The sequence below is a fragment of the Lutra lutra genome, chromosome 17 (genome assembly GCF_902655055.1).
Source record: "Lutra lutra chromosome 17, mLutLut1.2, whole genome shotgun sequence".
NCBI classification, from domain to species: Eukaryota; Metazoa; Chordata; class Mammalia; order Carnivora; family Mustelidae; genus Lutra; species Lutra lutra.
The window spans coordinates 39036410-39061426 of record NC_062294.1 but is presented as its reverse complement, the minus strand read 5'-3'; the positions used below and the strand labels follow the sequence as shown (position 1 = coordinate 39061426).

The 25017-nt window shown below is 51.3% G+C and overlaps 1 protein-coding gene across 7 annotated transcripts in view; it reads right to left on the bottom strand.

Annotated features, from left to right (window-relative positions):
- The window catches only part of ZNF536 (zinc finger protein 536), a 424494-nt gene that overhangs the window by 287897 nt on the left and 111580 nt on the right, over positions 1–25017 (bottom strand). The window lies entirely within an intron of this gene.

The window sequence follows — 25017 nt, the reverse complement described above, 5'->3', positions numbered from 1 at the left end:
TAGGAAAAAGACCGTCCCCAAAGAATGCCCTCATACCTGGGGCTACATTTTCTGTTTACTCCTACGTTAGGGGTCTTGGGCACAGACCCCTGCCAGAGCTGCTCATGTGGGAGGCACAGAGCGCCGGGGCCTCCGTAGCATGGGCCTCACTCTGCGAAGCCCCCCCACCACTGTCCAGCTCAGTGACATTGGGAGAACTTTTCCCTGCTCTGGGTCAGAGCCCATCGGGTCCTTCCTCAAGGCTGCTGTGGGGCTGGAACTCGACAAGGAAAGTAAGATGCCTACCACGAGGAAAAGTACTCCGTAACCGACAGTCATAGCTAGTCCCAAGCCCACCACGACAGCCCAGTGGAGGTGAATTCAATGTCCCTTCATTGTCCCCACTCCCTCGCTTATCCGCTGCCCCCCTGCGGTGACCACACCCCCACCCCCTGCTCCTTTACCCCACCCCCGACCCCCGCCACCCAGACCCCAGGCGGCCAGGTGGGTCTCTTCCCAGCTGCTGTGTCCCTGCCGCCCCTCAAACCCACCCCCTTTTCTGGTCCCTACCCCAAACCCCTCCACCCTTCACCCTTTCTAGCTCTTGGGCCCTCCTGGCAATGAGGACATACCCCTGCCCCCTCGTCCTTCCATGTCACTCAAACAAGAATCCACTCAACAGGAAGTACTGGACAGTGTCTTTAATTAAAATAACACGTTCTGCTCAGGTTGGAGAGGGCTCCGGGGAGAAGCCAAAAGCCGGGGAGTCCATTTCGCCAGACTTGGGGGCCATCACTGGGGGACCTGGGACCCATATGCCTCTAATAATGCCACACGGCGTAAGCGCGGGCTAGCCCTCCCTCCAGTCCCGGAGCTCCCCGCACAGGGAGCGTGTACTAGGTAGACCCACGACCAGCTGACAAAGCAGTGGGCACGTTTCACCCGTTTCTTCCCACAGTATTTTTGTGTCAACTCCAGGCAAGAGAATACGTAAACTTCAAAACTGGTGTTTGGGAAAGAAGAAAAAAAAAAAGCAACAGTCGTAATATCTCAAATCACATTGATTGGGTGTTTAAAAGGAACTACACATACATCATTTCCAACTGGTGCTTCCTGCAAGCCAGGCCTTTGACGGGGCTGGAGTCCTACCCCCCAGGCGCACTCCTCCCTCCCCAGATCCAGGAGTCCAGACAGCTGTAAAGGCCCCTTGAGGTCGACGAGACCCTGGCCCAAGCCCGCCCATGTCCCTCTGGCCCCTGGTACGGAGCTTCTCACACACTAGGTCCTCGGGACATCAGGGAAGGTAGAATGCAAGACCTGAACGACTTCAGAGCAGGAGCTCTGCCCTCGTGGGAAGACAAAGGACAAGGCTTCCCCAGCCTCTGAACAGGCCCTGGAGAGTTCCTTTTTCCGTTCCTGGTGGGAAAGCTCATCAGTGTGGGCTCCTCTCAGCTGCCCCCACCTGTCCACCGCTTGACCTGCTGCTCACTGAGAGCAGAAGGGACCGAGGCCGGGGAAGAGCAGGGGGTGCGAAGAGGAAGGAACGGGGCACGGACCTAAAGCAGACCTTCAGAGAGCCGCTCAGGAGTTTCCCACCCCATCAGAAGGAGCCAACCTGCCCCAATTCAGTGCCCAAGTGTCACATCGGGGCCGTCAGAAGACACAGAACGTCAGAACGGGTGTCAAGGTGGGGACAATGACAGGGTCAGGGAGTTCTACTTCCCCTTCCTTTTTTTTTTTTTTTTTTTTTTTTTTTATTAAGAGAGAGAGAAGGGGGATAGAGAGAATCTTAAACAGGCTCCACAGCCAGTGCAGAGCCCGATATGGGGCTTGATCCCACGACCCTGAGATCACGACCGGAGCCGACACCAAGAGTTTGACGCCCAGTTGACAAAGCCACCTAGGCACCCCGGCTCTACTTCTTTTTACAAAGTCTGCCCCGACCGCCAATTCCATTTCCGTGTAGAGAAAGCAGGACAAAGGTGCCGTCAGGCCATCTCGAAGATGAGATCAGATCACAGGAGGTCAAATTCTTTGTTCAAAGGTACATCAAGTTCAGAGATAGGGCTGAAGTGAGACTCCAGAGGTCTTTTCTCCTGCTCTCCCCACACCCCCTGAAGATGCCACTGGAGGGGTGTAGACACAGGAGCAGAATCCACACCATCAGTTCTGAAAGGGGGGTGCACAGAAGAAGCAGGTAGGCCTCTCCTCACTTCTGGACTGGAGGAGCTGCCGGCTTCCCGGGAGAAACGAGCCTGTCCCCCCAACCCTGAGCTGTTGCTATGCCCTCTCACATGGAGCTTCTCTTCACACCCCAGTTCTGGCCACATAAGGTATCTCAGAGAACCCTCAGGGCCACCAAGGACATGAGCCCACAGGGCAGGCCCCTGGACCTCGAGGCCAGCCAGGTAGCAGATGCCAAGTCAAATCCGTTGGCCTGCTTGCCCAGGACCCACGGTGTGCTCGTCACTACGCCAGGGGCTGAGTCCAGCAGTGAGCAGGCCACAAGGCCCTGGCTTCAGGGAGCATGGGCTTGCCGGAGGCAGGCAGGCAGCTATCAAGGGGGCAGCTAAAGATGGCGCACTTGGTAGGACGCGCTACAAGGACACAGAACAGGACAACAGGAGAGGGATGGAAAAGGGACAGTGGAGGGGGAGAAGGGTCAGGAAGGACTTTTCTGAGGAGGGGACACTTGAGCTGATGGGCACAGGAAGGAAGACCATTCCAGGCAGGAGAACAAGAAATGCTCACGGTGCACGGTTACCAGGATGACACGCCCCTCCTGCTGGTCTCTAGGGCCTCACCCACTGTGTGTGAGAGTGAGACTTCCCAGCCCAGTCCCCTCAGAGGGCTAAAGGACCCCTAGGTGCCCAGCACAGAGCACCCAACAGGTGTTCCAGACATGCTGCATTGAAAAGGGGCTGTGCCGCCCTGGCCCTGGGGGACCCCAGCTCAATTATCTGCCGGACAGTAACGGGGGTATGTGGGATGGGGAGGCACATGTGTGCTCAGATCAGAGGCCCCCACTTGCCTCTGGCACCAGGCCCTTCTGAAGTGGCTGACCAGGATGCAGTGTACAGACACAGATCCACAGGGGAGAAGACACACAGACAGAAGTCAGGAGGCCCAGAGCCATTACTGCCATCCACAAAGAGGTGCATATGATGGTGGGAGGGATGCCAAGGCGTGGACCACAGACCCGGGCACTTGGCCCCCAAAGAAAATTCAACCTCTGGGGAGCCACCAGAGGGTGAGCACTGAGGGAGGGAAGGCCACGGCATCTATCCGCAGCCCCTGAGGCACAGGCAGACACATGATCCCACACCCCCATGAGGACACACACACCCACACGCACTCACACCCACACGCACTCACCACTCACACAGATGCACACCTGCACACAAACCTCGAACACATGTGCCACGCGGGTGCTTGTGCACACAGCCACACTCGGGTGCCCTTACACATGTGTTGTATGTGTGTGTATGCTGCACATACACACACACACACACATGCACAGAGCTCTCACACACAGGCACGTGTAACCACACCATCAGGAGCACTTACACAAACACATGCAGGCACAGGAGGCAAGCACTCTTGAACATGTGTGGGCTCCCACACTCATGCACACCCATACACACACACCTGCACATTCCAGCTTGCCCACTTTGCCACCTAGACACGCCAGGGAGGCTACGCACAGCCATCGGCCCATACCCCAGGCACAGACACACACGGGAGCCCAAGCCCAAGGACACCCCGCAGCTGGGCTGGGCTGGGCGGCCCTGCCCTCCAGGGGGCAGCTCCCGCTTCGGAGAATGCACGGAGAACGCAGGCTGCGGCTGGGCTGGCTCCCGGAGGGTGGGTCCGGGGTGGCCGAGGCGCTGGGGTCTCCAGTGGTTATGGGCACCTGCAGCGGGGACGGCACCTGCACGGGGACGGCGCCTCTAATGGATCCCATTATCTCCCCTGAGTCAGGTGAAATGCAGCACTGGAAGGCGGGCCCTGCGGGCCGGCTGCGGCCACAGCCCCCCAGCGCGCCGCCCACCAACACAGGTGGCGGGCAGCGCCGGTGGCTCTCGCGGCTGAACCGCGGTGGTGGCGCACGGTAACACCCCTGGCCTAGGCGGCGCCTGCATCCCGCGTCCCTGTTCCTGCCACCGTCTTCGGTGATCACCCCCAACGCTGCTGTGTCCCATCTGCCCGCACCGCCTCCCTCCCAGGGCCGCGCCCGCACCGCCGATCTCCGCGCTTCCCTCCTCCTGGAAGCTGTGCCGCGGCTCCTCCGCGAACCCGGTGCCAGGGCTGCCCGCGCGAACGGGCGCTCTGCCGGCTGCCGGCGCCCCCCGCTCCTCCCCGCCGACCTGCGGGCTCCCTCCCGCGCGCGCAGGCCCCGCAGGGGGGCCAGGCCCCCCTCTCCGCCCTCCCAAATCAAACTCTCCCTCACTGAGAGAGAGAGGACAGACGCAGCCCGAGGAGTTGCAGGAGGGGGAAAATTAGGAAACGTTCAGTTTGTTGTGTTTTCCTTGGGTTTGTTTTCTTGCCAAAAAAATTACCCCCTTTGTCTTTGCGCAAAAGAGGCAATGCGGGCACCTTCTGCTGGGCGCTGAGATGGTGTGCCAACGCGCCTTTCTTAAGGGCGGCTTCTGTTCCCTTTCTAGCCTCACCAGATATATTTTTAACATAAAAAACACTATATTTAATTGGTTATGGATCTCTGTTCTCTTAGCACTACTGGATATCACAGAAAAACACATTAGTACAGAGCAATTAGTGTGATGGCAGTAAACAACTAAGGCACTATTAAGCTGTGGGTGATTAAATAGTATTACTTTTTATTTTTTATGGTGCTAGACTAAAAGATGGTGGAGATTGAAAAAATATATATCCATTAATATTAATATAAAATATAAATAACAGGTGTCTCCCACTTCTTCTAAAGGTACAATTTATACCCAGCACTTCAATCTATAGAGAGCTACTCTTCTTTTTTTTTTTTTCTTTTTAAATGAAAAAAAAATCTCCTTCTTTATGCACTCCAGGGCACTATGTCTTATCTTCAATGCACCCGGATATTTAGGCAGAAATATTATTTAATTGGAGTTACAGAGTCAGGCGAAATAATGCCCATACCTACCTCACAGTAAAAAAAAAAAAAAAAAAGCTTCCTTCCCATTGAAATATACTCCATCATTTCTATCTTTTCAAAGAGCAAATCAAGCATTCTGTGATAAATTGACTGCAGGCTGGGGCAAACAGGCAGGCGGTGGGTGGGCTGGGGCTAGGACTGGGGCCGGGGCCGGCTGCACCTTGCGAGGGGCCCACCCTAGCCCTGCGCCCATGGCAGCCCAGGCTGCTCTCCCTCCGTGTGTAGATCATCCTCCCGGTTCTGGCACATCTTTTCCTCTCGGCATCTGATTAAGTTAACAATGTGCTGCTATTTGCATGCAGATTTGCCGGGGCTTTCTCTCCAGCTGCTCCCAGAGACTTGGTCTTTCTCTGCGTTGTGATAGCACAGCAGTCCCTAAATGCAATCTTTGTCAGACCCAGGTGTGCTCTCATTGAGGACGCCTTCGTTCCAAGCAATTTTTCTTTCTGTAGCATTTATAAGGCTCTATTATAGTATAACCACATCTGGAGGAAAATTCTTCTATTAATTATATACTTTTACCACTAGGAAGACAAATTCTAAAAGATACCAACATTTTTGTTGTTGTTGTTCTTATCTCTTTGACAGCCTGCATTTTATTTTATTTTGTTTTGTTTTTCCAGGCATTTCAATATTTAAAGAGCCATTAACCAAAGGAGGGGGGTGAATTTCTAGGAAAAGAGAAACAACAGACCCAAAATCTTAATGTCAGCCCTGCTTTACCTCAGCCAGGCAAGTCTGGGGAAAGACACCATGAGCCTGGGTGTGGGGCTCAGGATGGGGACCAGGCAAGTGGGAAAGAGTCCTGTTCTGCTGGAATTTAAAAAAAAAAAAAAAAAAGCAAAGTGCTATTAACCTTTAACCTCGTCTGTTCCCAGGTGGACACTTGCTCACGTCACCAAATGCTAAACAATTTCATTCTTCCACTGTCCAAAAGTAAAACCAAATTGGATCAGCATGGTGACCCAGATGCTGTGTGTTTTTTGGGGAGGTGGGGGCGGGGACTTATTTTTCAATCAGATTTGAGGCAGATTAAAATAAAAACCTGAAGCTAAGTATTCATTCTCATTTTTCAGAAAGACAACATGAAGCTTTGCCCAAAGAATCTGAAAGTTACTGGAGGGGTGTTTCTGATCTGCTTGTTTTTGTTTGGTTTAGTTGTCTTATAAAAATTGCTTTTGGTTCTAGTCAGATGCCGGGGTTGGGGGAGATGGACAGAGTCAAGCTGAAATGTAGGAAAAGTTTTAATAACTAGATGATCCTTATTTGAATGTGTAATACATTTAAAGGACCGGAAAATACAATTTCTGATGCCAAAATTATCTTGCAAAGGGCTCTGTTCTGTGTGAACAAGGGTACATGTGTGAGTGTGTGTGTGAATATATGTGTGTGTGTGCAAGTGTCCTGTGCTGGGAGGCCGCACATACACACAAAGTAAACTAAATGACTCTGCGAACAGGGAAATCGAAATGGAACCATTCTCGCTTTTCAAGCCGAAGTCCATCAGGTAAAAACTCAAGCAGCTTTTGGCCACGGAGTCCAGCTCCTATGGCGACAACACGGAAGCTTCTTCGCTTCTTCTCCTGTCTCCAAAGCTGGCATCAGGAAGCACCCAGGGTCATGTCCCGGAACCACCGGAGGCCGGGGCGGGGGGGGGGGGCTCCTGGCCAGCCACGCATGCGCAGTGAGGTCGCAGAGCCAGGGCCTTTGAGTCCTGCCCCTGAAGGCCAGAGCTCCTGCTTCCAGCCACGAGCTGCCTCTGCTTTCTGGTGTTAGCTAACCCTCCTCCCTCAAATGACGAGTCAGAGAGGCCCTGCAGAGAGGCCACCTCCAGATCCTGCTTCAACCTCAGTATCTACAGCTCTGAAATGGGAAGAACACATCCTTCCCCAAGTGCACACTATATGCTTGAAGGACCGCGACTCACGTGGAGAATACAGGTGCTAAACAATGGGAAAGTTCACTGAGATTCCTTTTCCTTATGAATTAGCTGCCCCTCCCTGCCTCCTTCCAAGGAAACATGAGCAATAGATTCTGGCCCACGATGCTGAAGATTCTATGCATTTAAAAAAAAAAAAATACTGCGAAGAGGAAGAACTGAGGTTTTCATTTGACCCTCTTGGGGCCATGTGCCTTTTACAGGCTCCTGCTTGCTGGTCTCTGGGCTCCCCCCACCCCCAAGCCCCCAGATCCCCTCCTGCAAACACAGAGCAGGGAGACAGATGCGGTGATACTGGATTACATCACTGGATAGCATGTGGCATTGAGGGGAGAAAAAAAATAAGAAAAGACAAATGACATTTTGCTGCTATAGTGTGCTATTTTAGTGGTGATGGCTTGACTTTTGGCCCAAACGCATATGCCAATGGCAAGGCTAACTCCAGGGACTCACAAAAAAGAATGTGTGTTCACAGCTGTACTGTACACCAATACAGATTACATGTTTTCAGTGTTGCGGCCACAACAGAATGCTAATTAACATACTGGAGTGATGAGAGCGGCTGCAAGGGCCTTATTGTTCCATTATTTCATGAAGCCCAGCTGCCTTTGTTTATGTCACTTATCCTCTCGTGCCACAGGTTTTTACTCCAAAAATACTATCCCAATACAACGTTAATATTTAAAAAACAAAGAGGTGGCAGATTGTCATTTTTGTGTCAGTCTCAAACTGCAAAACTGTTAAGCTGTTCTGGTTCGGTATTTAGAAATAATTTAACAGCCATATTCAGACACGGCCTGCATTCTAACATAATGGCTGAATACTTGAACCAAGCAAATGCATAACTATCCTGACATCACTTATGAGATTTAGATTGGTCAGTTAATGGAAGTCTTTACCAGAATCAATACCATAACAGCTTCTTGAAATGAACGTGATTTTTTACACGGAGTGCCGCGAACAATAACTACAGAAATATACTACCTTTGTGCCCAGCACGAAGAAACGAAGATGCAAAATTAAACAGCAATTACATTTTTGCAAACTAATATTGCAGTCGATTATTAAAAACAAACACTTTCAAAAATAGGTACTTATCATTAAATAATTGGAGAGCATTAATACCCCCCTCCCGCACCTGATTAATCATTTTTTTACACTTTTTAATAGCTGTTTCACCTACTGGCTACATTATCAGGTTGCTATTAAGTATTGATATATCGATGATTGATGTAATAATGATTAAATAAAAAACCATATTTAGAGCCTGGTTTTTTGTTTTGTTTTATTTTCGTGGGTTTTTTTTGGTAAATTTCTTTTCAGAATCCTCATTCAAAAGAATACTGTCTGCTGGCTAAATTAGCTTTTTTTTTTTTTTCCCTTTTGCCTGGATTGTGCATAAAAGTGACATTCTATAAAATACAGGTTTCCTCAAATAGTGTTCCACCAGCAATCTATACATACTACAGTAATTTGCAATCACGGTCAGGGAAAGCTGTTGGCTCAAGCCCAAAATGTTTATGGTGCATTTTGCTTCCCCAAAGAACGAAAACACCCTGGAGTTTTATTTCAGATTTCCCTAAATGCGCCTTTATTGACACCAGGTACAATAGTTGGGGAAATACGTAATATCCCAGCCCAGACGCCATTCAACCAGAGTCATAAATTAAGTTAGAAAAGGTCTCCCCTAAAATGTATAGCACTCCACTAATCAAAGCCACACTGTTGCTCAAGAACGCGAAATCTTCCCAACAGCCAATTGAGTGAACAAGCTATAGTTGCTTTTTAACGAGTTTAACTGGTAATCTCAGATAAATGGAGAACTGCTTGAAGTGTCTGTCTTCTATAAGGCAGTAATGAGAGGATTTAGAGCATTCTGTGTCCCAAACTGCGTATAACCAAGAGAATGCCACAGGTGTGTCCCTATCTGTGACAGAGTGCTTCCTCAGCTATGGCCATCCCCCACTGTGGACACAACATAGATTTTTTTTAATTGGATCCAGGAGCTAGCTAAATTATCCAACTGCTCTGTGCTTAAGCCCCCAGCTAGCTTATATACCAATAATAATAAACTTTCCATAATAGCAGCTCAGCCTATGACTGTTTTTTTTTTCTCTTAACCTAAAAGCGCAAGCACTTTATTCTGATTACAGCCAGTGAAGAAACTCCTGAATTGGTTTCAGTTACCTTCTAAAAAAAAAAAAAAAAGAAAGAAAGAAAGAAAAAAAAATTGATCAAGAATTACAGAGGGGATCCAGGTAAATAATAATCAATTATGCTCACGCATATTTTCAGAGGAAAACCTGCTTATCTTCTGGTACTGGGAGACAATATGCTATCATATCCCATCCCTCTTTAACTGGTGGGTGAATTTTCCTCCTTCCTTCGTAATGTTTGTTTACCAGGTCAAAGCCACAGCCAGCCATAACCGCAGCCCGGACCGTGATAGCAGCATGGGCTGCGGGGTGGGTGGGGGGAGGTTGTGGTGTCTGCACCATCACGATGGGTCAGACTCCATTCCATACAGCTTCCGTTGGACCCTCCACGTCGAATGCCTTCATGTTTCGTTTGCAAAAATAAAACACGAGCCCTGTGCTGCCGTTGTGAGCATCCGAAAAGTGTTAAATTTATAAATAAAGAGATCAAAATCCTTTAGTGGGCAGAAATAACATCTTCACACAAAATACTCGGTTCCACCATTTGGACATATTTTTAACAATCCCACTTAAACTTGGCGAAAACTCTATTGAAAATTTAACCTTGTGCTCTTGAAGCCGAAACTGATAAAACTTAATAGCAACGAGGCACTACAACACTAATAAACTCATTATAGATCACATAAATGGGACGTCTCGTGGCTGCCAGACAGCACACAGAAGCCGGCGGCTTCGGCGGCACAAAGCAAAGGCAAGCAAGGTGGTACGGATGTCTGTGCGGACAGTTGGAGGGAGAGGCTATGTTAACACTTCACAGTAAGTTTGCTAAATTTACTTGATCAGGCAGTTCATTTAGAAATTCCAGGCGCTAATTATAGGTGAATGCAGACAAGCTGATATGGAAGAATGAGTTTTCCTGAGGCCTGAGAGCCACGTCAGGGCCCACTCTTCAAGAACGGATTCTGAGACCTCGAAACTCTGACCATTTGACCACCTTCACTTCAACCAGCTCCCTCCTTGGTCCCCCGGTGGCTTCTCCCCAGCGGGTCCCATGGAATCACCACCCCCCTCCCAGAACAGGCGAGCACCAGAGCCCCCACCTTGAAGTCTACTAGCCAAATACCAACACATGTGTTCAGTTTGGCTCCTGGGGAGATTTGAGAGAATCAACTAAGAGTCACCAACTTACAAACGCTGACGGAGTTCCATATGGAAATTTGGATTTCTGACTTCCCCTGAGAAATCCCAACACCTAGCAGCACCAGACCCACATTCCCGTGGACAACCAGCAGAGCACTCATTCATTCTCTGGGCAGTCACGAGCTCATCCGTGGACGGGGATGCTCTTGTCCCTGCAACATTAGAGTTTGGCAGCCCTAGTCTGTGCCATTCGGAGGAAAGGGAAACATGGTCAAGAGAGGCTTCTCCAAAGGAGAGCTGGAGGGTGAACTGGAAGCCCATGACTTCATGTTCCAGGCCCCAATACGTGGCCTCCCCAGCCAGCTCTGTCCCAATGCAAGGCCCTCTTTGCAGAGGATTAGGAAGTCCCGCCCCCTCCCCACCATGGCTAGGAGAATTTATCAATCTTGGAGGCACGGAAGTAGGAGGCTGGGGTAGAGGAACCAGCCATGAGGATCACACATCCAGAGACAAGGCAAATGGTGAGTGACTACCCACACGGGGAACCATGATTCTTAGTCGGGGGAGAGGGCACAATGCCGCTGGGACCAGAAGGAGCGGTAGGAAGGACTAGGACAAAGGAAGGAAGAAGTAGACGACAGAGGTGGAGGTGGTAGGGGAGACCAGCAAAGCGGGAGACTCCACACTTGGCCGGCACGCCCTATACTCAGCGGTGCCGGCGTCAGAGTCTGCTTTAGAGTTTGCCTATCCCTGGTCTATTCTGGACTCTCGCCATCCGCCATGCAGCTGGTCCTGCCCTATGCACATGTCCTGGGATCTAGTTAGAAGTGAGCAGTCTGGGCAACACCCCAGACCTCCTAAATCAAATACATGTTAGAGGTGCAGATCCGTCCACCTGACAGAGAAAGGAGATGGGCCACTCTGGGTTCCTGCCTCCACGAGTCCCGGGCTGTGCCTGGCGTGGGGCTCACGAGTCTGAACTGCAGAGGAGTCCCAGGACGGGAGACTGTGTTTCTAGCGGAGACACATTCCAAGTCCATCCACCTCGATGATGTTCTTCTAGACCATCAATAAATATGGCTTCAGTAGTCAGATGATATTTAATTAGCATTAAACTCTTTTATTTCATGTAAGTTAGAGCCTTGCCTGAGACACTTCATTTGGAAAGTAACCTGGCACTCAAGATTAAAATGAAATATTAGCATGTCAGCGGTAGCCTCCTTGTGGCGTGTTCCCCTTCCGCCCTCCAACCCTGCAGGGGAATAACAGGGCACTGTTCCCAAATTTCCCCCACACAAGGGACTTGAAACGGTAGCTCCCAGGGGTGAGGGGTCGGACTTTCTTAGGTGGAAAAGGGGCTATTGCCCTAGGAAGTGAGAAATGGAAAAACTCGTCTTTGTCAAAGTTGGAAGTAAATTTTCCTCTCTCTGTCTGAATTTCCTCTCTGCACCTCAAAGCCGCCAAGGCCACCACTGCCTCCAAGCCTCGACGTAGGCTAGACCCCTGTCCAGGAGCTGCCCCCGCCTCACAGGCTCTGACCTGCTCTTCAGAGGTCAGACTCCAAGGCACCTCCCCAGAGGAACCTTCCCTGACCTCTCAGTCTCAGCTAGGCCTGTCCTCTTTGCCTCACATCCCCCTCTTTCAATACCCTGCATGGCACGTGTCCCCACAGATCCTTTTCTGGTTTCTTCTTCTCTTTGTTCATTTGTTGTCTGCCTCTTCCAACTAGAATGACTGCAACACAAAAGCAGGGACTTTGTTCTGTTTTCTGCCATATTCCCAGGGCCTAAGACCGCGCCTGACTCATCAAGCAGGATAAAAGGAAGGAGGGAGGGAGGGAAATTAATAGATGATAGATTAGATCATAGATACACAGACAGATGATAGCTTCATAGGCACAGATGATGGAGAAATAGAAATGGAGGGTTGGGGGTGAATAGACAGATGATAGGAAATAGATGATGGATGGCTTGATGGATGGATAGAAGATAGACAATGGATGGATGGATGGATGGATGGATGGATGAAGGGATGGATGGATGGATGGATGGATGGTTGGATGGAGAGATGGATGGATGAAGGGATGGATTGATGGATGGATGGATGGTTGGAGAGCTGGATGGATGGATGGATAGATGGATGGATGGTTGGATGGAGAGCTGGATGGATGAATGGATGGATGGATGAAGGGATGGATTGATGGATGGATGGATGGATGGTTGGATGGAGAGCTGGATGGATGGATGGATGGATGGATAGATGGATGGATGGATGGATGGGTGGATGGATGGAGAGCTGGATGGATGGATGGATGGAGAGCTGGATGGATGGATGGATGGATGGATGGATGGTTGGATGGAGAGCTGGATGGATGGATGGATGGATAGATGGATGGATGGATGGATGGACAGACAGATAGACTGATAGACAGCCAGCCAGCTTAAGTGATCAGGCACTTTGGCTGACACAGAAGAGCATGGTGCCTACTCTCAAGACTTTTGCAGTCTGGAAGGGAAGAGTCAGGAAGCATGGCCACTCACAGCATTGTCAGATGTGACCAGAGTTAAGTGACAATTGGAGATCTTGAGGGCAGGACGTGAGATCAGAAGGACTCTTGCTCTGGGGATTGGAGAGACTGGCAAAAGGCTTCCTTAAGAGTGGGGGAGGCAATGGCTCCATGAAGGAATCTGAGGTAGGTCCTAAGAACCTGGCTGGACACAAATATTCCAAACAGGGCCACAGAGTGATTCCCAAAGTCTTGCCCACAGACCCCTCAGATGCAAGATGATTTCAGGTGACACACAGAAAAACTCCTTTAAAGAAATTAACACATATAATCATTTCAATATCTACTATGAAAAATATATAACCGACACACCAAACCAGAGATTTCATAGATATCATTATTTAGAACAAAGCTAAATATTATATTTAAATAAAAGAAATATGTCCTTCAAAAAAAATACATGAAGTTTACAAAGTCTACAAGCAGTTGTACTTGATATGGTAAAAAATCACAAAAGAGGGGCACCTGGGTGGCTCAGTCAGTCAAGTGTCTGACTCTTGATTTCAGCTCAGGTCACGATCTCAGAGCCCCACATCAGGCTGAGCCTACTTGTCTCTCTCCCTCTGTTCCTCCCCCTACTCGGGCTCTCTCTCTCTTTCTCACTCTCAAATAAATAAAATCTTAAAAAAAAAAAAGTCAATTGGGTGCCTGGGTAGTTCAGTGGGTTAAAGCCTCTGCCTTCGGCTTAGGTCATGATCCCAGGGTCCTGGGATCGAGCCCCACATCGGGCTCTCTGCTCCACAGGGAGCCTGCTTCCTCCTCTCTCTCTCTCTCTCTCTCTCTGCCTGCCTCTCTGCCTACTCATGATCCCTGTCTGTCAAATAAATAAATAAAATCTAAAAAACAAAAAAAAAAAGTCAAACAAGAGAGGTATGAATGATGAAAGCATGTGGCTTAGACCCAAGGGGTCATTCTCAGTATAAATTCTGCCCCCCACTGCCCTGAAGGGCCTGGAAGGTCTCATCCACAGGCGGCCTTGCTCTGCTGGCTCTGGTCCCCAGCTGGGCTCTCAGGGGCAGATGTGACTTCACAGCCCATCCCTGGGGTTGGGGAAGAGGCAAGGATGTGTCCAAGCGCACCAGGCCCTCCCCGGGCATGCATCCCCACTCGGCCAAAGCTATATGGGAAGCAGGAAGTGCTCCAGGGAAGAAATCCACGGGGTGGTCCTGCCTCTTCCAGGAGCAGCCACAGGAGCAAATCCCTCCCCTTCTAAAGGAGAAGACAAGAGACAGAGGGAGGAAGAGACAAGAGAAAAACAGAGAGACAGAGAAAGGAGAAATGCTGACTAAAGTCCTTATCAGGAAGAAAAATTTTTAAATGCATGAACTCTATTTATACCCTGGATAAACAAGATCATTACGTGTTCGTTTCATAAGTTGAGCCTTGATTCCAAGATCACCAGTGGTCACAAATGTTTGGGTTTCACATAAGCATGTTGAAAAGCCGTGGGTCTTGACCCTCTGACCAGGAAGCTAAGCTTGGCCAACACTTTCACACTGTGATCAAGGCATAGAGCAGAGAGTTGAACAAACTAACATCTTATTCTCGAAATCGAGTATAAGCAGAAGAACTGATGAATCTGCTAATTGTTGCGTTGTTCACACCGGCTCCGGACGCAGGCGCATGCCCCGTGCAACCCAAAGTGTACCTTTTGTACACGTAGGCAAAGAAAACCGTGTAGGAGCCTGATGGATGCAAGTGTGGGGGTTTTGAAAAGCAGTTATTTTTATTATTTTTTTTAAAAGGCCAGCTCACTGTGGATAGCTCACAGCCCTGACCCGAGGACCGTGGCAAGCTGGGCACAGTCTGGACACCCCGAACCTAGCGCCATCCCTGTTCTACCCGTGTCCTTCTGAGGTCACTGTCACGCCCAACCACGAGAACAGGAACAACACCCAGGGCTGCACCAGGCTGATGGGTATATTCCTTTTCCCCAGCCCCACTTCTACCGCCCAGGTCAGCTCGGATAGTGTGAACGGTCTTCATGCCCATTTCTGGGGTACTCCACAAAATTCCCTGACCTGACATGCAGCCTCTCTCACCAGCAGGCCCTCCCCATACCTCCACTCTTGCTAACTTATACCCTAAGTTCCAACATAACAGAGTTAGCTGTCATTCCCCAACACCAATCCCGTCCCCAGTCTGTCCCCAGTTTCTCCTGCTACTGCCTCTGCCCGGAATGGCGCTCAGCACTCCCCCTTCCCCCCACCCCTGCCCCAGCCACAAAATTCCTGTCTTGGGCAAGAAAACTCCTCTCTGACCTTCCCCTCATCTCTGTTTCTGACAATCTTCTGGGGCCCCAAGGCCCAGCTCCAACACCGGCTCTCCCTAAAGCTCTTCCTGAGCCTTCCAGGGGGTGTGACTTCTCACTTCTGAAAAAGGCCTGCTGTGCTGAGCCCGGAGCACACACGCGGCAGTTAGGAGCCCCTTTCCTAGCAGTCAACATCTCACATTGCTTTTACTTAGGGATCGCTCCCCCCCCCTCCAGTTGGAATCCGTGGCTCTCTGGTTAATCTCGGAGGTGGCACTGGTCACGTTCTCATTGTGATATGGCTTTCTGGGTATCTTTCCCCCTTGTGTCTGTCCCCTTCCTTGCTCCGGAGGGTAGCCCATGTCTGTTGGTTCAAACTATACGGAAGAATGACGTGCCTTATTCCCCTGTACGCAGATCCTTCTAGGCTCCATGTCAGTGAATGTTGGGGCACCAGGCTGATTTGCAGCCTGGTGATCGCTACCTCCTGGGCAGGCAGCATTCTTGAGGCCTTCAAGGTTTAGAACCTAACTGACTATGCTGTTCCCCATGCAAACTCCACAGAAAATCTGGACTGGGGGGACAAGATGGGAAACACTATGTGTCCTCCCCTGTCCACCTGGAATTCTAGGGGCTTGACCTAACTCATCGGAGAGTAGGTGGGTCCTTGTAGCACAAAATCCAATTCAAAGTCTTCAGCTGATGTCAGCTCTCAATTTCTCTCCGACTCTAAAATAATAACCAGTAGTAGTCCAACAGGCCGTTTCGAGGGGAATAAAAGCATAAATTGGCCTTAGCCTTGAAGCGAAACCTCAAATACAGAACCTTCTTTAAAATCCTGTTTCAGGGATGCCTGGGGGCTCAGTTGTTAAGCATCTGCCTTTGGCTCAGGTCATGATCTCAGGGTCCTGGGATCGAGCCCCGTATTAGGCTCCCTGCTCAGTGGGGGAAGCCTGCTTCTCCCTCTCCCACTCCCCCTGCTCGTGTTCCCTCTCTCGCTGTGTCTCTCTCTGTCAAATAAATAAATAAAATCTTTTAAAAAAATTTTTAAAAATAAAACTGCCTTTCAACTGTTGTCAAAGCAGAAGGGCACAGGGGTCCTGGGCCTCTTTCTGTATTCTTCTTCATGGCTCTAGACCCTTTGAGCCCAACTTCCTGAGCTGAGGCAGACGCGACGACCATCTCAGACTGCAAGAAACCCATCACTGCCAACCACTCCTAGCAGTCTGTCTGACTGTCTGTCTGTCTGTCTCTCTCACACACGCATAAGGACCAGGGAAGGCCGAGATAAAAGGAAAGTCAAGATACTTTTCTCCCCGTCTTTTCTCGCCCACCTGGCCCATTACCAGACCCATCAAGACCACCTGGGTCAGCGAAAGGGAAAAGCCATCCTGTCCTTATCTAACGGACAGCGCACCAGCGTGCACACAGATCTGTTTCCCACATAAAGTTAAAAGCTTTGTGTCCACTTTACTTTCTGTGCATCATCTTCCTTTTTCTTTTTAATTAGCATGCCTGAAACAAAAGACAATGATTTCAAAATATACTAGCAGTGCTGCAAAACCATCCAAAATAGAGTTGTTCTTGCCTTTCTCACCTCTTACAGAAGTAGGAGGGGAAGACGGTGATGGGATGCTTGGGACCACGGAGAGGAAAAGCGTCTCCACTGAGTTTTCCCTCCGTGCCCAGAGAGGGAGGGAGAAGCGGGGTTCTAGAATGTTCTAGAAGGGTTAGGCCTGGTGAAGGAAAACCCCCAAGTGACAGAATCATCCCGGAAGTAGCTGGGACAAGACAGACACGGCTGGCCCACCTTGGCCCTGTGTCCACAGGCCTGGAACCAGGAGCAGCAGAACAGCAGGGAAGTAGCTAAAATGTCTGCCTATGGGCAAAGGATCCAGTCCTAACTGCCATCCCTCTGCTTCTCTGGCAGCCAAGCCTGATGCTCCCTGCAGAGTGGCCTCCTGGAGAGCCAGCCCGTGTTGAGTGGTCCCCAGCAGATTGTCTTTACAAGAGCAGGTTCTCATCCCCATCCGCTCACCAGGAAACCCACCTGCTTCATCCCTAAGACTGGCACACCTCTGCTCCTTGTATAGTGGGAGCTGGAAGAGTCAAAGGGACAGTTGGCCCGAGGCTCTGGAAGAACAGGGCCCTGACGGTGTGACAGCTCACACACTCAGGATAAACTTTGGTCATCACGTGGGTCATGGTGAAGTTGGTATTTATTTATTTATTTATTTATTTTTAGCCAAGATGCAACCCAGATCCCTCTTATCACATTCGATAGCTGCCCATACCACACTGTGAGGGAAGGACAGACATCCACACCAGGCAGAAGTGAGGTACCACGGGTGAATGTGCCTCTTTTTTTTAAAATTTTGTGGTGTCTATTTGCAAAGCTGACCTAATGCACAGCCTCACAGCTCTCAACCTCTGAAGGGCCAAGAGGGACACAGGAGCCTTTGTCTAGTGGCAAACAAAGCCAAAGTCATGGCGGAGTGGCCCCGAAAGTGACGTGGGACGCTGGTCCTGCCCGTGAGGACGCCGGCCTACCAGGCCACTTGCTGGGACAGATGCCCGGGGACGTGGCAGAAGGAAACGCATGTCCAGCCTCAACCCCACGTCCTGCCCCCCTCAGAGCAGCTGGTCCCAAACCCAGGGAGAGGTGGCATTTCCCTGCCCCGCCAGCTCACACAAAGAGGAACATCTCCAAAAAGAAAGATCCAGTGCTCATTTTTGACACCTGAATTGTAGCTGGTCACTCAGACTTCTCTGGTCCTCTCCCCTGACTCCCTCACTCCGGAGTGACCCCCCCCCAAGAAAGGTCTTTCAGTGATAACCTGGTTGCAAAGCAGAAAGAGCCTATTATTAGCTCCATAAATGAATCCAGCGCCATTAAAGGGAAAGAATGTGACACGAAGCTTTTGTTTCCAGAAATAAAAGAAAGAAAAGCCAAAGGGAAAAAAAGGAAGAAGGAAGGAAGGAAGGGAAAGGAGAGGAGAGGAGAGGAGAGGAGAGGAGAGGAGAGGAGAGGAGAGGAGAGGAGAGGAGAGGAGAGGAGAGGAGAAGCAGCCCCAGCCGCAGAACCGTGTGGAAGGAGAAAGCGGCACCCAGATCGGGGGGAGGCTGGCTCGGGCTGGTGCTGGGTGGCGAGAAGGGTTAAATTTATGTTCCATTACAAGTCCCCTTTTTTTTGGTTTCATCTTCTCAGTAAAACACATAACTTAAAATGAAATCAAATATTAAAAATGACAGACTCTATAAGTGCTGTGAGTAACTCCAGGTCACGGAGGGAGGGAAGAGCCGGCGAGTTGTCAGGCACTATCTGTCAGAGTGAATTAGAAACAATCAACAGACACTGAAGGGGAAGGTGATTGTTATTAGGCAGCGGGGCTGGGATCGGGCTGCCCAGATGTGGTCGTGCATATCAAGGACAGGAAGCAGCAGTTTAATTCAGGAAGCCCTGGCGAACAGGGCAGCCTAGAGGAGAAAAGTCCTTTGTCGCTAATAAGCTGGAAGTTACTTTGATAACAGCAGGGTTAGACTTGAGAATAAAACACATTTCTTTCACTACCACACACCATTAATATCACAGAAATGCGGGTGGAAGAGCCGCTGGGCGAGCATGGGATTAGCCGCCAGCTCGCCTTGCCCTGAGGCCTGGGAGGCCCCACCTGGACCGGAGCCTCCCCCACCTGTACCAGGAACTCCCCAACCTGGACCGGAGCCTCCCCCACCTGGACCCAAGCCTCCCCCACCCAGCCCGGGACCTCCCCAACCTGGCCCGGGGCCTCTGCTCCTTCCGGGGCCAGGCTGCTCCTGACCAGGTCGGCCCCCCCAGAAATGTCTTCTGACCAAAAAAAGAATAAAGATGGTATGTCACAATTTCCCCGGGTCAGGCCCTCCCATCTCTGTGGCCTGTGGGGAAGGTTCGAGCCCGGTAAACAGCCTCCATATAATGAAGTCCATGTATGCAGCAACGAAAAACAATTTTATATGCAGACAAGGCCCGATTTCATAAGAAATTACTTATGCAGGCGTTCTGCAATTATCCTGTGATACTTTCAGGCAACAGTCTGACAGCAGTTGTGCAAACAATAAAGGGATTACAGAAATAAAAACAAATAATATTACACACACAGAAACTCCATGTTGCATGTGGACGGGATGAAGGGAGCCTGGCAGGGGCCAACAGGAAGTGAGGCCGGAGACGGGCCCAGCCTCTTCCCAAGCCCTGAGACCACAGGGAAGCTGACGCCCCAGCAGCCTGACGGGAGCCCGGCAGCTGTGGGGAGAGTCTGCCCCTCTCAGCAGACCGCTTGCCTCTCAAGGAGCGAAGGACGTAGGTCCCACGGGCGGAAGGGGCACAGTCATGGCACAAGGAAGGGACGAGCAATGGGCGGGCTGGGCAGCCTGGCCATTTTCTCTCACACCAGGTGGCCTCCCGGGACAGAAAGCATCTTGTCCTTCCACCACATTCCAGGATCAACCCTTAACCAGTTGCAGGCCAGAGCCTCCGGTCAACTTGGTGTCGAGTCAGGACTGCCTCTCCCCAAACAGAAGGGAGCTGGCGGAGTGTGTCAGCCCCGGACAAGGACCTGTCAAGACTCGGGAGGCCGGGAGCATTCACCTTCGATGGGTAGGAGGAAGGGAGGGTGGTTCTGTCACGTGCTCCCAGAGGGCACGAATCGAACTCACCCATCACCGTGTCCCCCTATGAGATGTGGTTGGGTACCCTATAACTCAGGGGTCAGGGGAACCCGGTGAGATGGGACGCAGAGAGGCTCGCAAGGGGCATCCTGATCATGCTTCCCAGAAAATGGGTACATTCTCCTCTCCTCTAGGCACCAAACAACCCTATGCAGCCAGGAGCTGCTGCCCCAGACCTTCTTGTGGGAAGACGACACGGGAACACAGAGAGGACTGAGGACCTGCCGGTTCTGGGTCCCATGTGCAGAACCCGCCCAGAGCCCGGACTGTCCTGTGGGCAGCCCCCAGGGCGTGGTGGGGGGGGGGGTAGTGCAGGCCATGCTTCTGAGCACCCACTGTGTCGGGTGCCGAGTGTGGGCCTCACAGAGCATGGGCTGAGCTCGGCCCAGTCTACAGACCCTGGCATTCGCAGAAAGGCTTTTTAAAACTTAAATTAGTTGCTAGCCTGAAAGAAAAAGAAAAAGAGGGCGCCTGGGGGGCTCAGTGGGTTAAAGCCTCTGCCTTCGGCTCAGGTCATGGTCCCAGGGTCCTGGGATCAGGGCCCCACATCGGGCTCTCTGCTTGGTGGGGAGCCTGCCTCCTCCTCTCTCTATGCCTGCCTCTCTGCCTACTTGTGATCTGCCAGATAAATAAATAAATTTTTAAAAATCTTAGAAAAGAGAAAAGAAAAAAGAAGAGAGAACTGGATTTTTTTTTTTTTTTTTTAAAACGTCTTTCCTTAAAAACTATGAAGGCCTGGAAAAAGGTCTGCCCAGGGCCACAGGTGGCTGCAGTGAGGAGAGCTGAGGGGGTGTTTTCTGTAGGGTCTGCTCTCCCCAGCCAGCTCTGTCCACACCCAGCCTCTGCATTTCCCACCTAGACCCTGCCTGCATTTGGGTTTATGACAACGCTTACAGAGAGCTGAGGCCTGTCCAGGACACTCATTAAAAGGCCGGGCCAAGGCCTCCCTAGGTGTCCCCATCCTCAAGAACTCACTCTGGGGCAGAGCCCGAGCCCTCCGCTATCTGAGCTGGCTTCAGCACTGATGATCGTTGTTCAAAACCCTCGGGGTTCTGTAGCCCCAAAATGGGCTGATCTGAATACCCAAGGGGCAGCCCTCAGCCACCTGCGCACATATCAGGACCCCTTGGCCAGGGCCCGGCCTCCCTGTGTCCTGAATACCTCAAACCCACGGTGGGCCTCAGGCCTGGCAATCCTCGTGTTCCAGGAAATCTGGAAAGCAGTGTGGATTTGGTACACGTGGACTGAGTTTGCCTAAAGCCAGGTACAACAGATTCTAATGGTTACAAACTGCAGGGGTGAGAGGCTCTCCATCAGTGCCCCCAGATGCCTGCTGACCTCTCCGGTTACCAGGAGCTGCTCTAGGTGCTGTGGGAGCAGCGGGACAGACAAGACAGACTCAGTCCCTGCCATGGCCTCCAGTGGCTCTAGGAGCAGCCCCCATGCTGCCCACAGCAGCCCGGGGTAGGCACAAACATGCCTTGGGCCTTGGTCTCTAAACTTATAAAATAAAGGTTGCTTTGATGGCAAAAGTTTCTGCTAGACCTGGGGTTCTAGAATCACCAAGAATTTTTACTCTGGATCTTGGTCTGCCTGTTCCTGGACAGCCCCAGAATCAGTAGGGTATGGGAGGTATAGGCGCCTCCCAGAGGCCCACAAGGCCTCAGCAACCCCCCCCCCCCCCCCCCCCCCCCCCCCCCGCCCACTCCAGCCTTCTACCTGCAATTCTGCCCACGCCCACAGCTGGGGGGCACAGGAAACTCCAGATGAGCAGCCGGGAGGCACTACCATGAATCACAATGTTGTCCCTGAGGGCAGGGCCCCGAGGGCAGCTAGCTCCCTTTCCTGCATCCACAGAGCCTACAGTCCGTAACTCCCAGCTTTAGACAAGTCACCAGGACATCCCTCTAGCAGAAAATAAAGGCACAACGAACAAGAGTGGGTTCATGTCACTTACAGAATTTTGGGCACCTAGGAGCATCCCGACACCTGGGAAGGTGAGCTTCTCAAGACACAGCTCTGGTCACAAGCAACACAGACATAAAACAAAGCCAGCACTCCTCACCATGGCCTACAAAGTCATGTCCAATGCAAGCCCTCTAACCCCATACCCTCTCACCAGAGCTCACGGTTCTCTAGCCTCACCAGCCTATAATCTGACCCTCAGATATGCCAAATTCTCCCCCACCACAGGACCTTTGCACTTGCCATTCCCTCTGTGGGGAATGCTCTTCCTTCAGCCCATCACCTGGCCGGTTCCTCCATGTCCTTCAGCCCTCTCACTTCCAAGGTGCCCCTCTCAAGTAGAGCTCTCCCGCTCCCTCTTTCCTACCCCAGACCTTCTTCATGGCACTTTATCATTATCTGACTTCTGCTTATCCACTGCTGCCTTGTTCATGGCTCCTAGCTACATAATAGAAGCTCTTTAAGGAGCTTGGCTAAGGTCGTAACCTGGCTGCTTCATGGCCAAGGGATCAGGCTCCAAGATCAGGAAGACGCCTGCTCAAACCTTGGCTTTACCATCCATCAGCTGTGTGACATGAGGGAGGCCACTTAACTTCTCTGACCTCAGCTTCCACACCTAGAAAATGGGACGAATATCAGCAGCTACCTGCTAGGCACAGGGTGACAATGAAGATAATCCCAAGACACTCTGGGGCCAGAACCAGCCCCACCCCTCCTGTTCTCCAGAGTCAGAATTATCTCTGATTTTCATTTTCTCTTGGGCGACGCGGCTGTCATGAGACCTCACCTTCCTACCTCATTCAGCTGCTACAGAGGCGTTGGCGGGGATCTTGATCTTTACCTCCATGAGCCTGGAGATCTCCTGGTGAAGATCAAATACGACGCAAAGCCCCACACACATATGCAGGGCTTATCATCATTATCACACAGAAATTACAATTATTCACTCCCTCCTCTGTGCTCCCAGAGTGCCGCTACCACAGCATTTAACTGAAGTAATTACTGCTGCGGGAGGGCTGTTGACTCACACGGCTGTGCCAGGACAACGGGGCCGCTTCAGGACAGCCCAAGCCACCGGAGGGCCAGCGCCCTAGTCCTGGGCCCTGCCCCCGCCGCCCGGCAAGGCAAGGGCCGGGGCCTGCCGCATATGTCAGAGGTAGGGTAAGGTCCTGTGGCCTCTGCGATCCACTGTCCTCCGAACGCCCTGGGGTCTTTCTGAAGGATGACTCCGAGGAGGGCTGGGTGGCCCCAGCTCCTGGCTCTGCCTCCAATCCTCCCTGGGGCTTCTTGGGAAACCCATGCTGTGGTGGGCTAGTAAATCGTTCTCCGATGCGTGTGACAGGTTCGGTTACTGACGGGTCACTTAAGGTTTCTGTGCAATAGCGCTTGGTGGGGACTGTCAGGTTGTCCCAAAGCTGCCCTTGTACAGCATTTCACGGAACATTTTGAAGGTCAAGGGTCCATTTAGAAAGATGGGGAGGGCATCGGTGGAGAGGACAGAAGCAAGGGTCCCGACAGGTCCCTTCAGGAGTCCAGAAGTGGCCCAGCCAACACGTCACGGCTCCAGACTACTCCGAGAGAGAGTCCAACTCCAGGGCCCAAGGGTCCCAGGTGCTGCGGTGGGAAGTCAGGACAGAGGAGCTGGTCTGGAAGACCTGTCACCCTTCCTGGTCTCCAGGGCCCAGAATTTGCTCTTGAATATAAGGTGGAAAATCCTACTTCCGGTGCAAAGGATCTTGAAGTCATTCCAAGATTTACCTTTTCCATGAGAGAAGAGCTTCCTGCCTTCTTACGGCCAATCCCAAGAACATCGTAACATTGTTCCTTATCTTCTAAGAGGCCCAGAGCACGCCCAGATGATTAGTTCTTTTAAAATACAGGCTTCCGAGGCAGAAAGCCTGGTGAGGCTGGTGTGTGGCCTACTCTCCAGAGCCTGAGAAACCACCCGAAGAAGGTCTGGGTCCATTCACACGAGAAATCAAGTCAATCCAGCGCCTCCCCCTCAGTCCCCCCTACCTGGTCAGACACGGCGGCTCAGGACTCTCTCTACTTCCCTGTCCAAGGCGGGTCAAGGGAAATGGCCAGCACCTTGCAGTGCTTCCTCTCCCACTCAAGAAATACAGAGCATGGAAAGTTCCAGAAGAAGCTGGTGCACAGGCTCACCCACCCCCCCACACCCCGGGGAAAGCCAGCCTCGCCCGTCTGCCTGACCTGAGGCCCTTGGCAGTGATGCTCCACGGGGCTCGCAGAAACTGTGAGCATCCACGCGGCAGAATTCCTACCATCAATGTAGCAGCTAAATATTGTAAGACTCCTAACTCCCCCATCTGTGTTTTGCCTCCCAAGAGGGAAAATAGTCTTCACAGACATTCCCTTATCTGGCAGGCAAATTCTAAACCTTACTGGCAATCACAGGCTTGTTTTCCCAACCAAACAGCTATGGAACCAAAAATTGCTCTGCCTGTGATATGCTGAGGAGGGAACTAGCCAAACAGCTCAGTCTGGAAGCCCAGGGCCGGGAAGCCCTTGGGCTTCTCCATCTCTGCAGAAGGCCCCGTGCTCCGCAGACGTCCCCGCTGCCAGGGGAGGCCTGACTGGCCGCTGAAGGAAGCCACAACGGCTGGTGTTCACCACTCCTCGTTCTTCACACGGAACACACCCACCAAGAAGCTGACGGAAAACACTCACCACGGTGTGAAATCAACACTTTCTAACTCAAATAAAGGGGGTTAAAAAAAAGGAGGGCGGGCGGGGAACTTCCAACCCTTTTGCTGCAAATATTTTCTCCTACAAGATCATGCAAGGCAGGGGCACCACGGTGGCCTTGGGCCCTGCCACCGAGCACGCCTTGGCACCCCGCACCCTCACTTTCCAGTCTATGGTCTTTCCCTGCGTTCCACCTGGTCCTTCCCAGCCGTAATGCCGGAACCCCGTACCTGGGCGATGGCTAATAAACCGAATCTGATGATAACTGTAGGAGCCTAATTGATAGGGGCCTTTATCGACTGGCCTTGATGTCTATCTGAGGTTCTCAACAGCCAAGATTTAAATGTTTCATTTTATTTTTAACTTTCACTTTTCCACATTTCAGCAATGTCAGGCAAAGAGGTATGGTTTTACTATCAGAAAGAATCATGGTGCAGAATAATTTATGACTTTAGC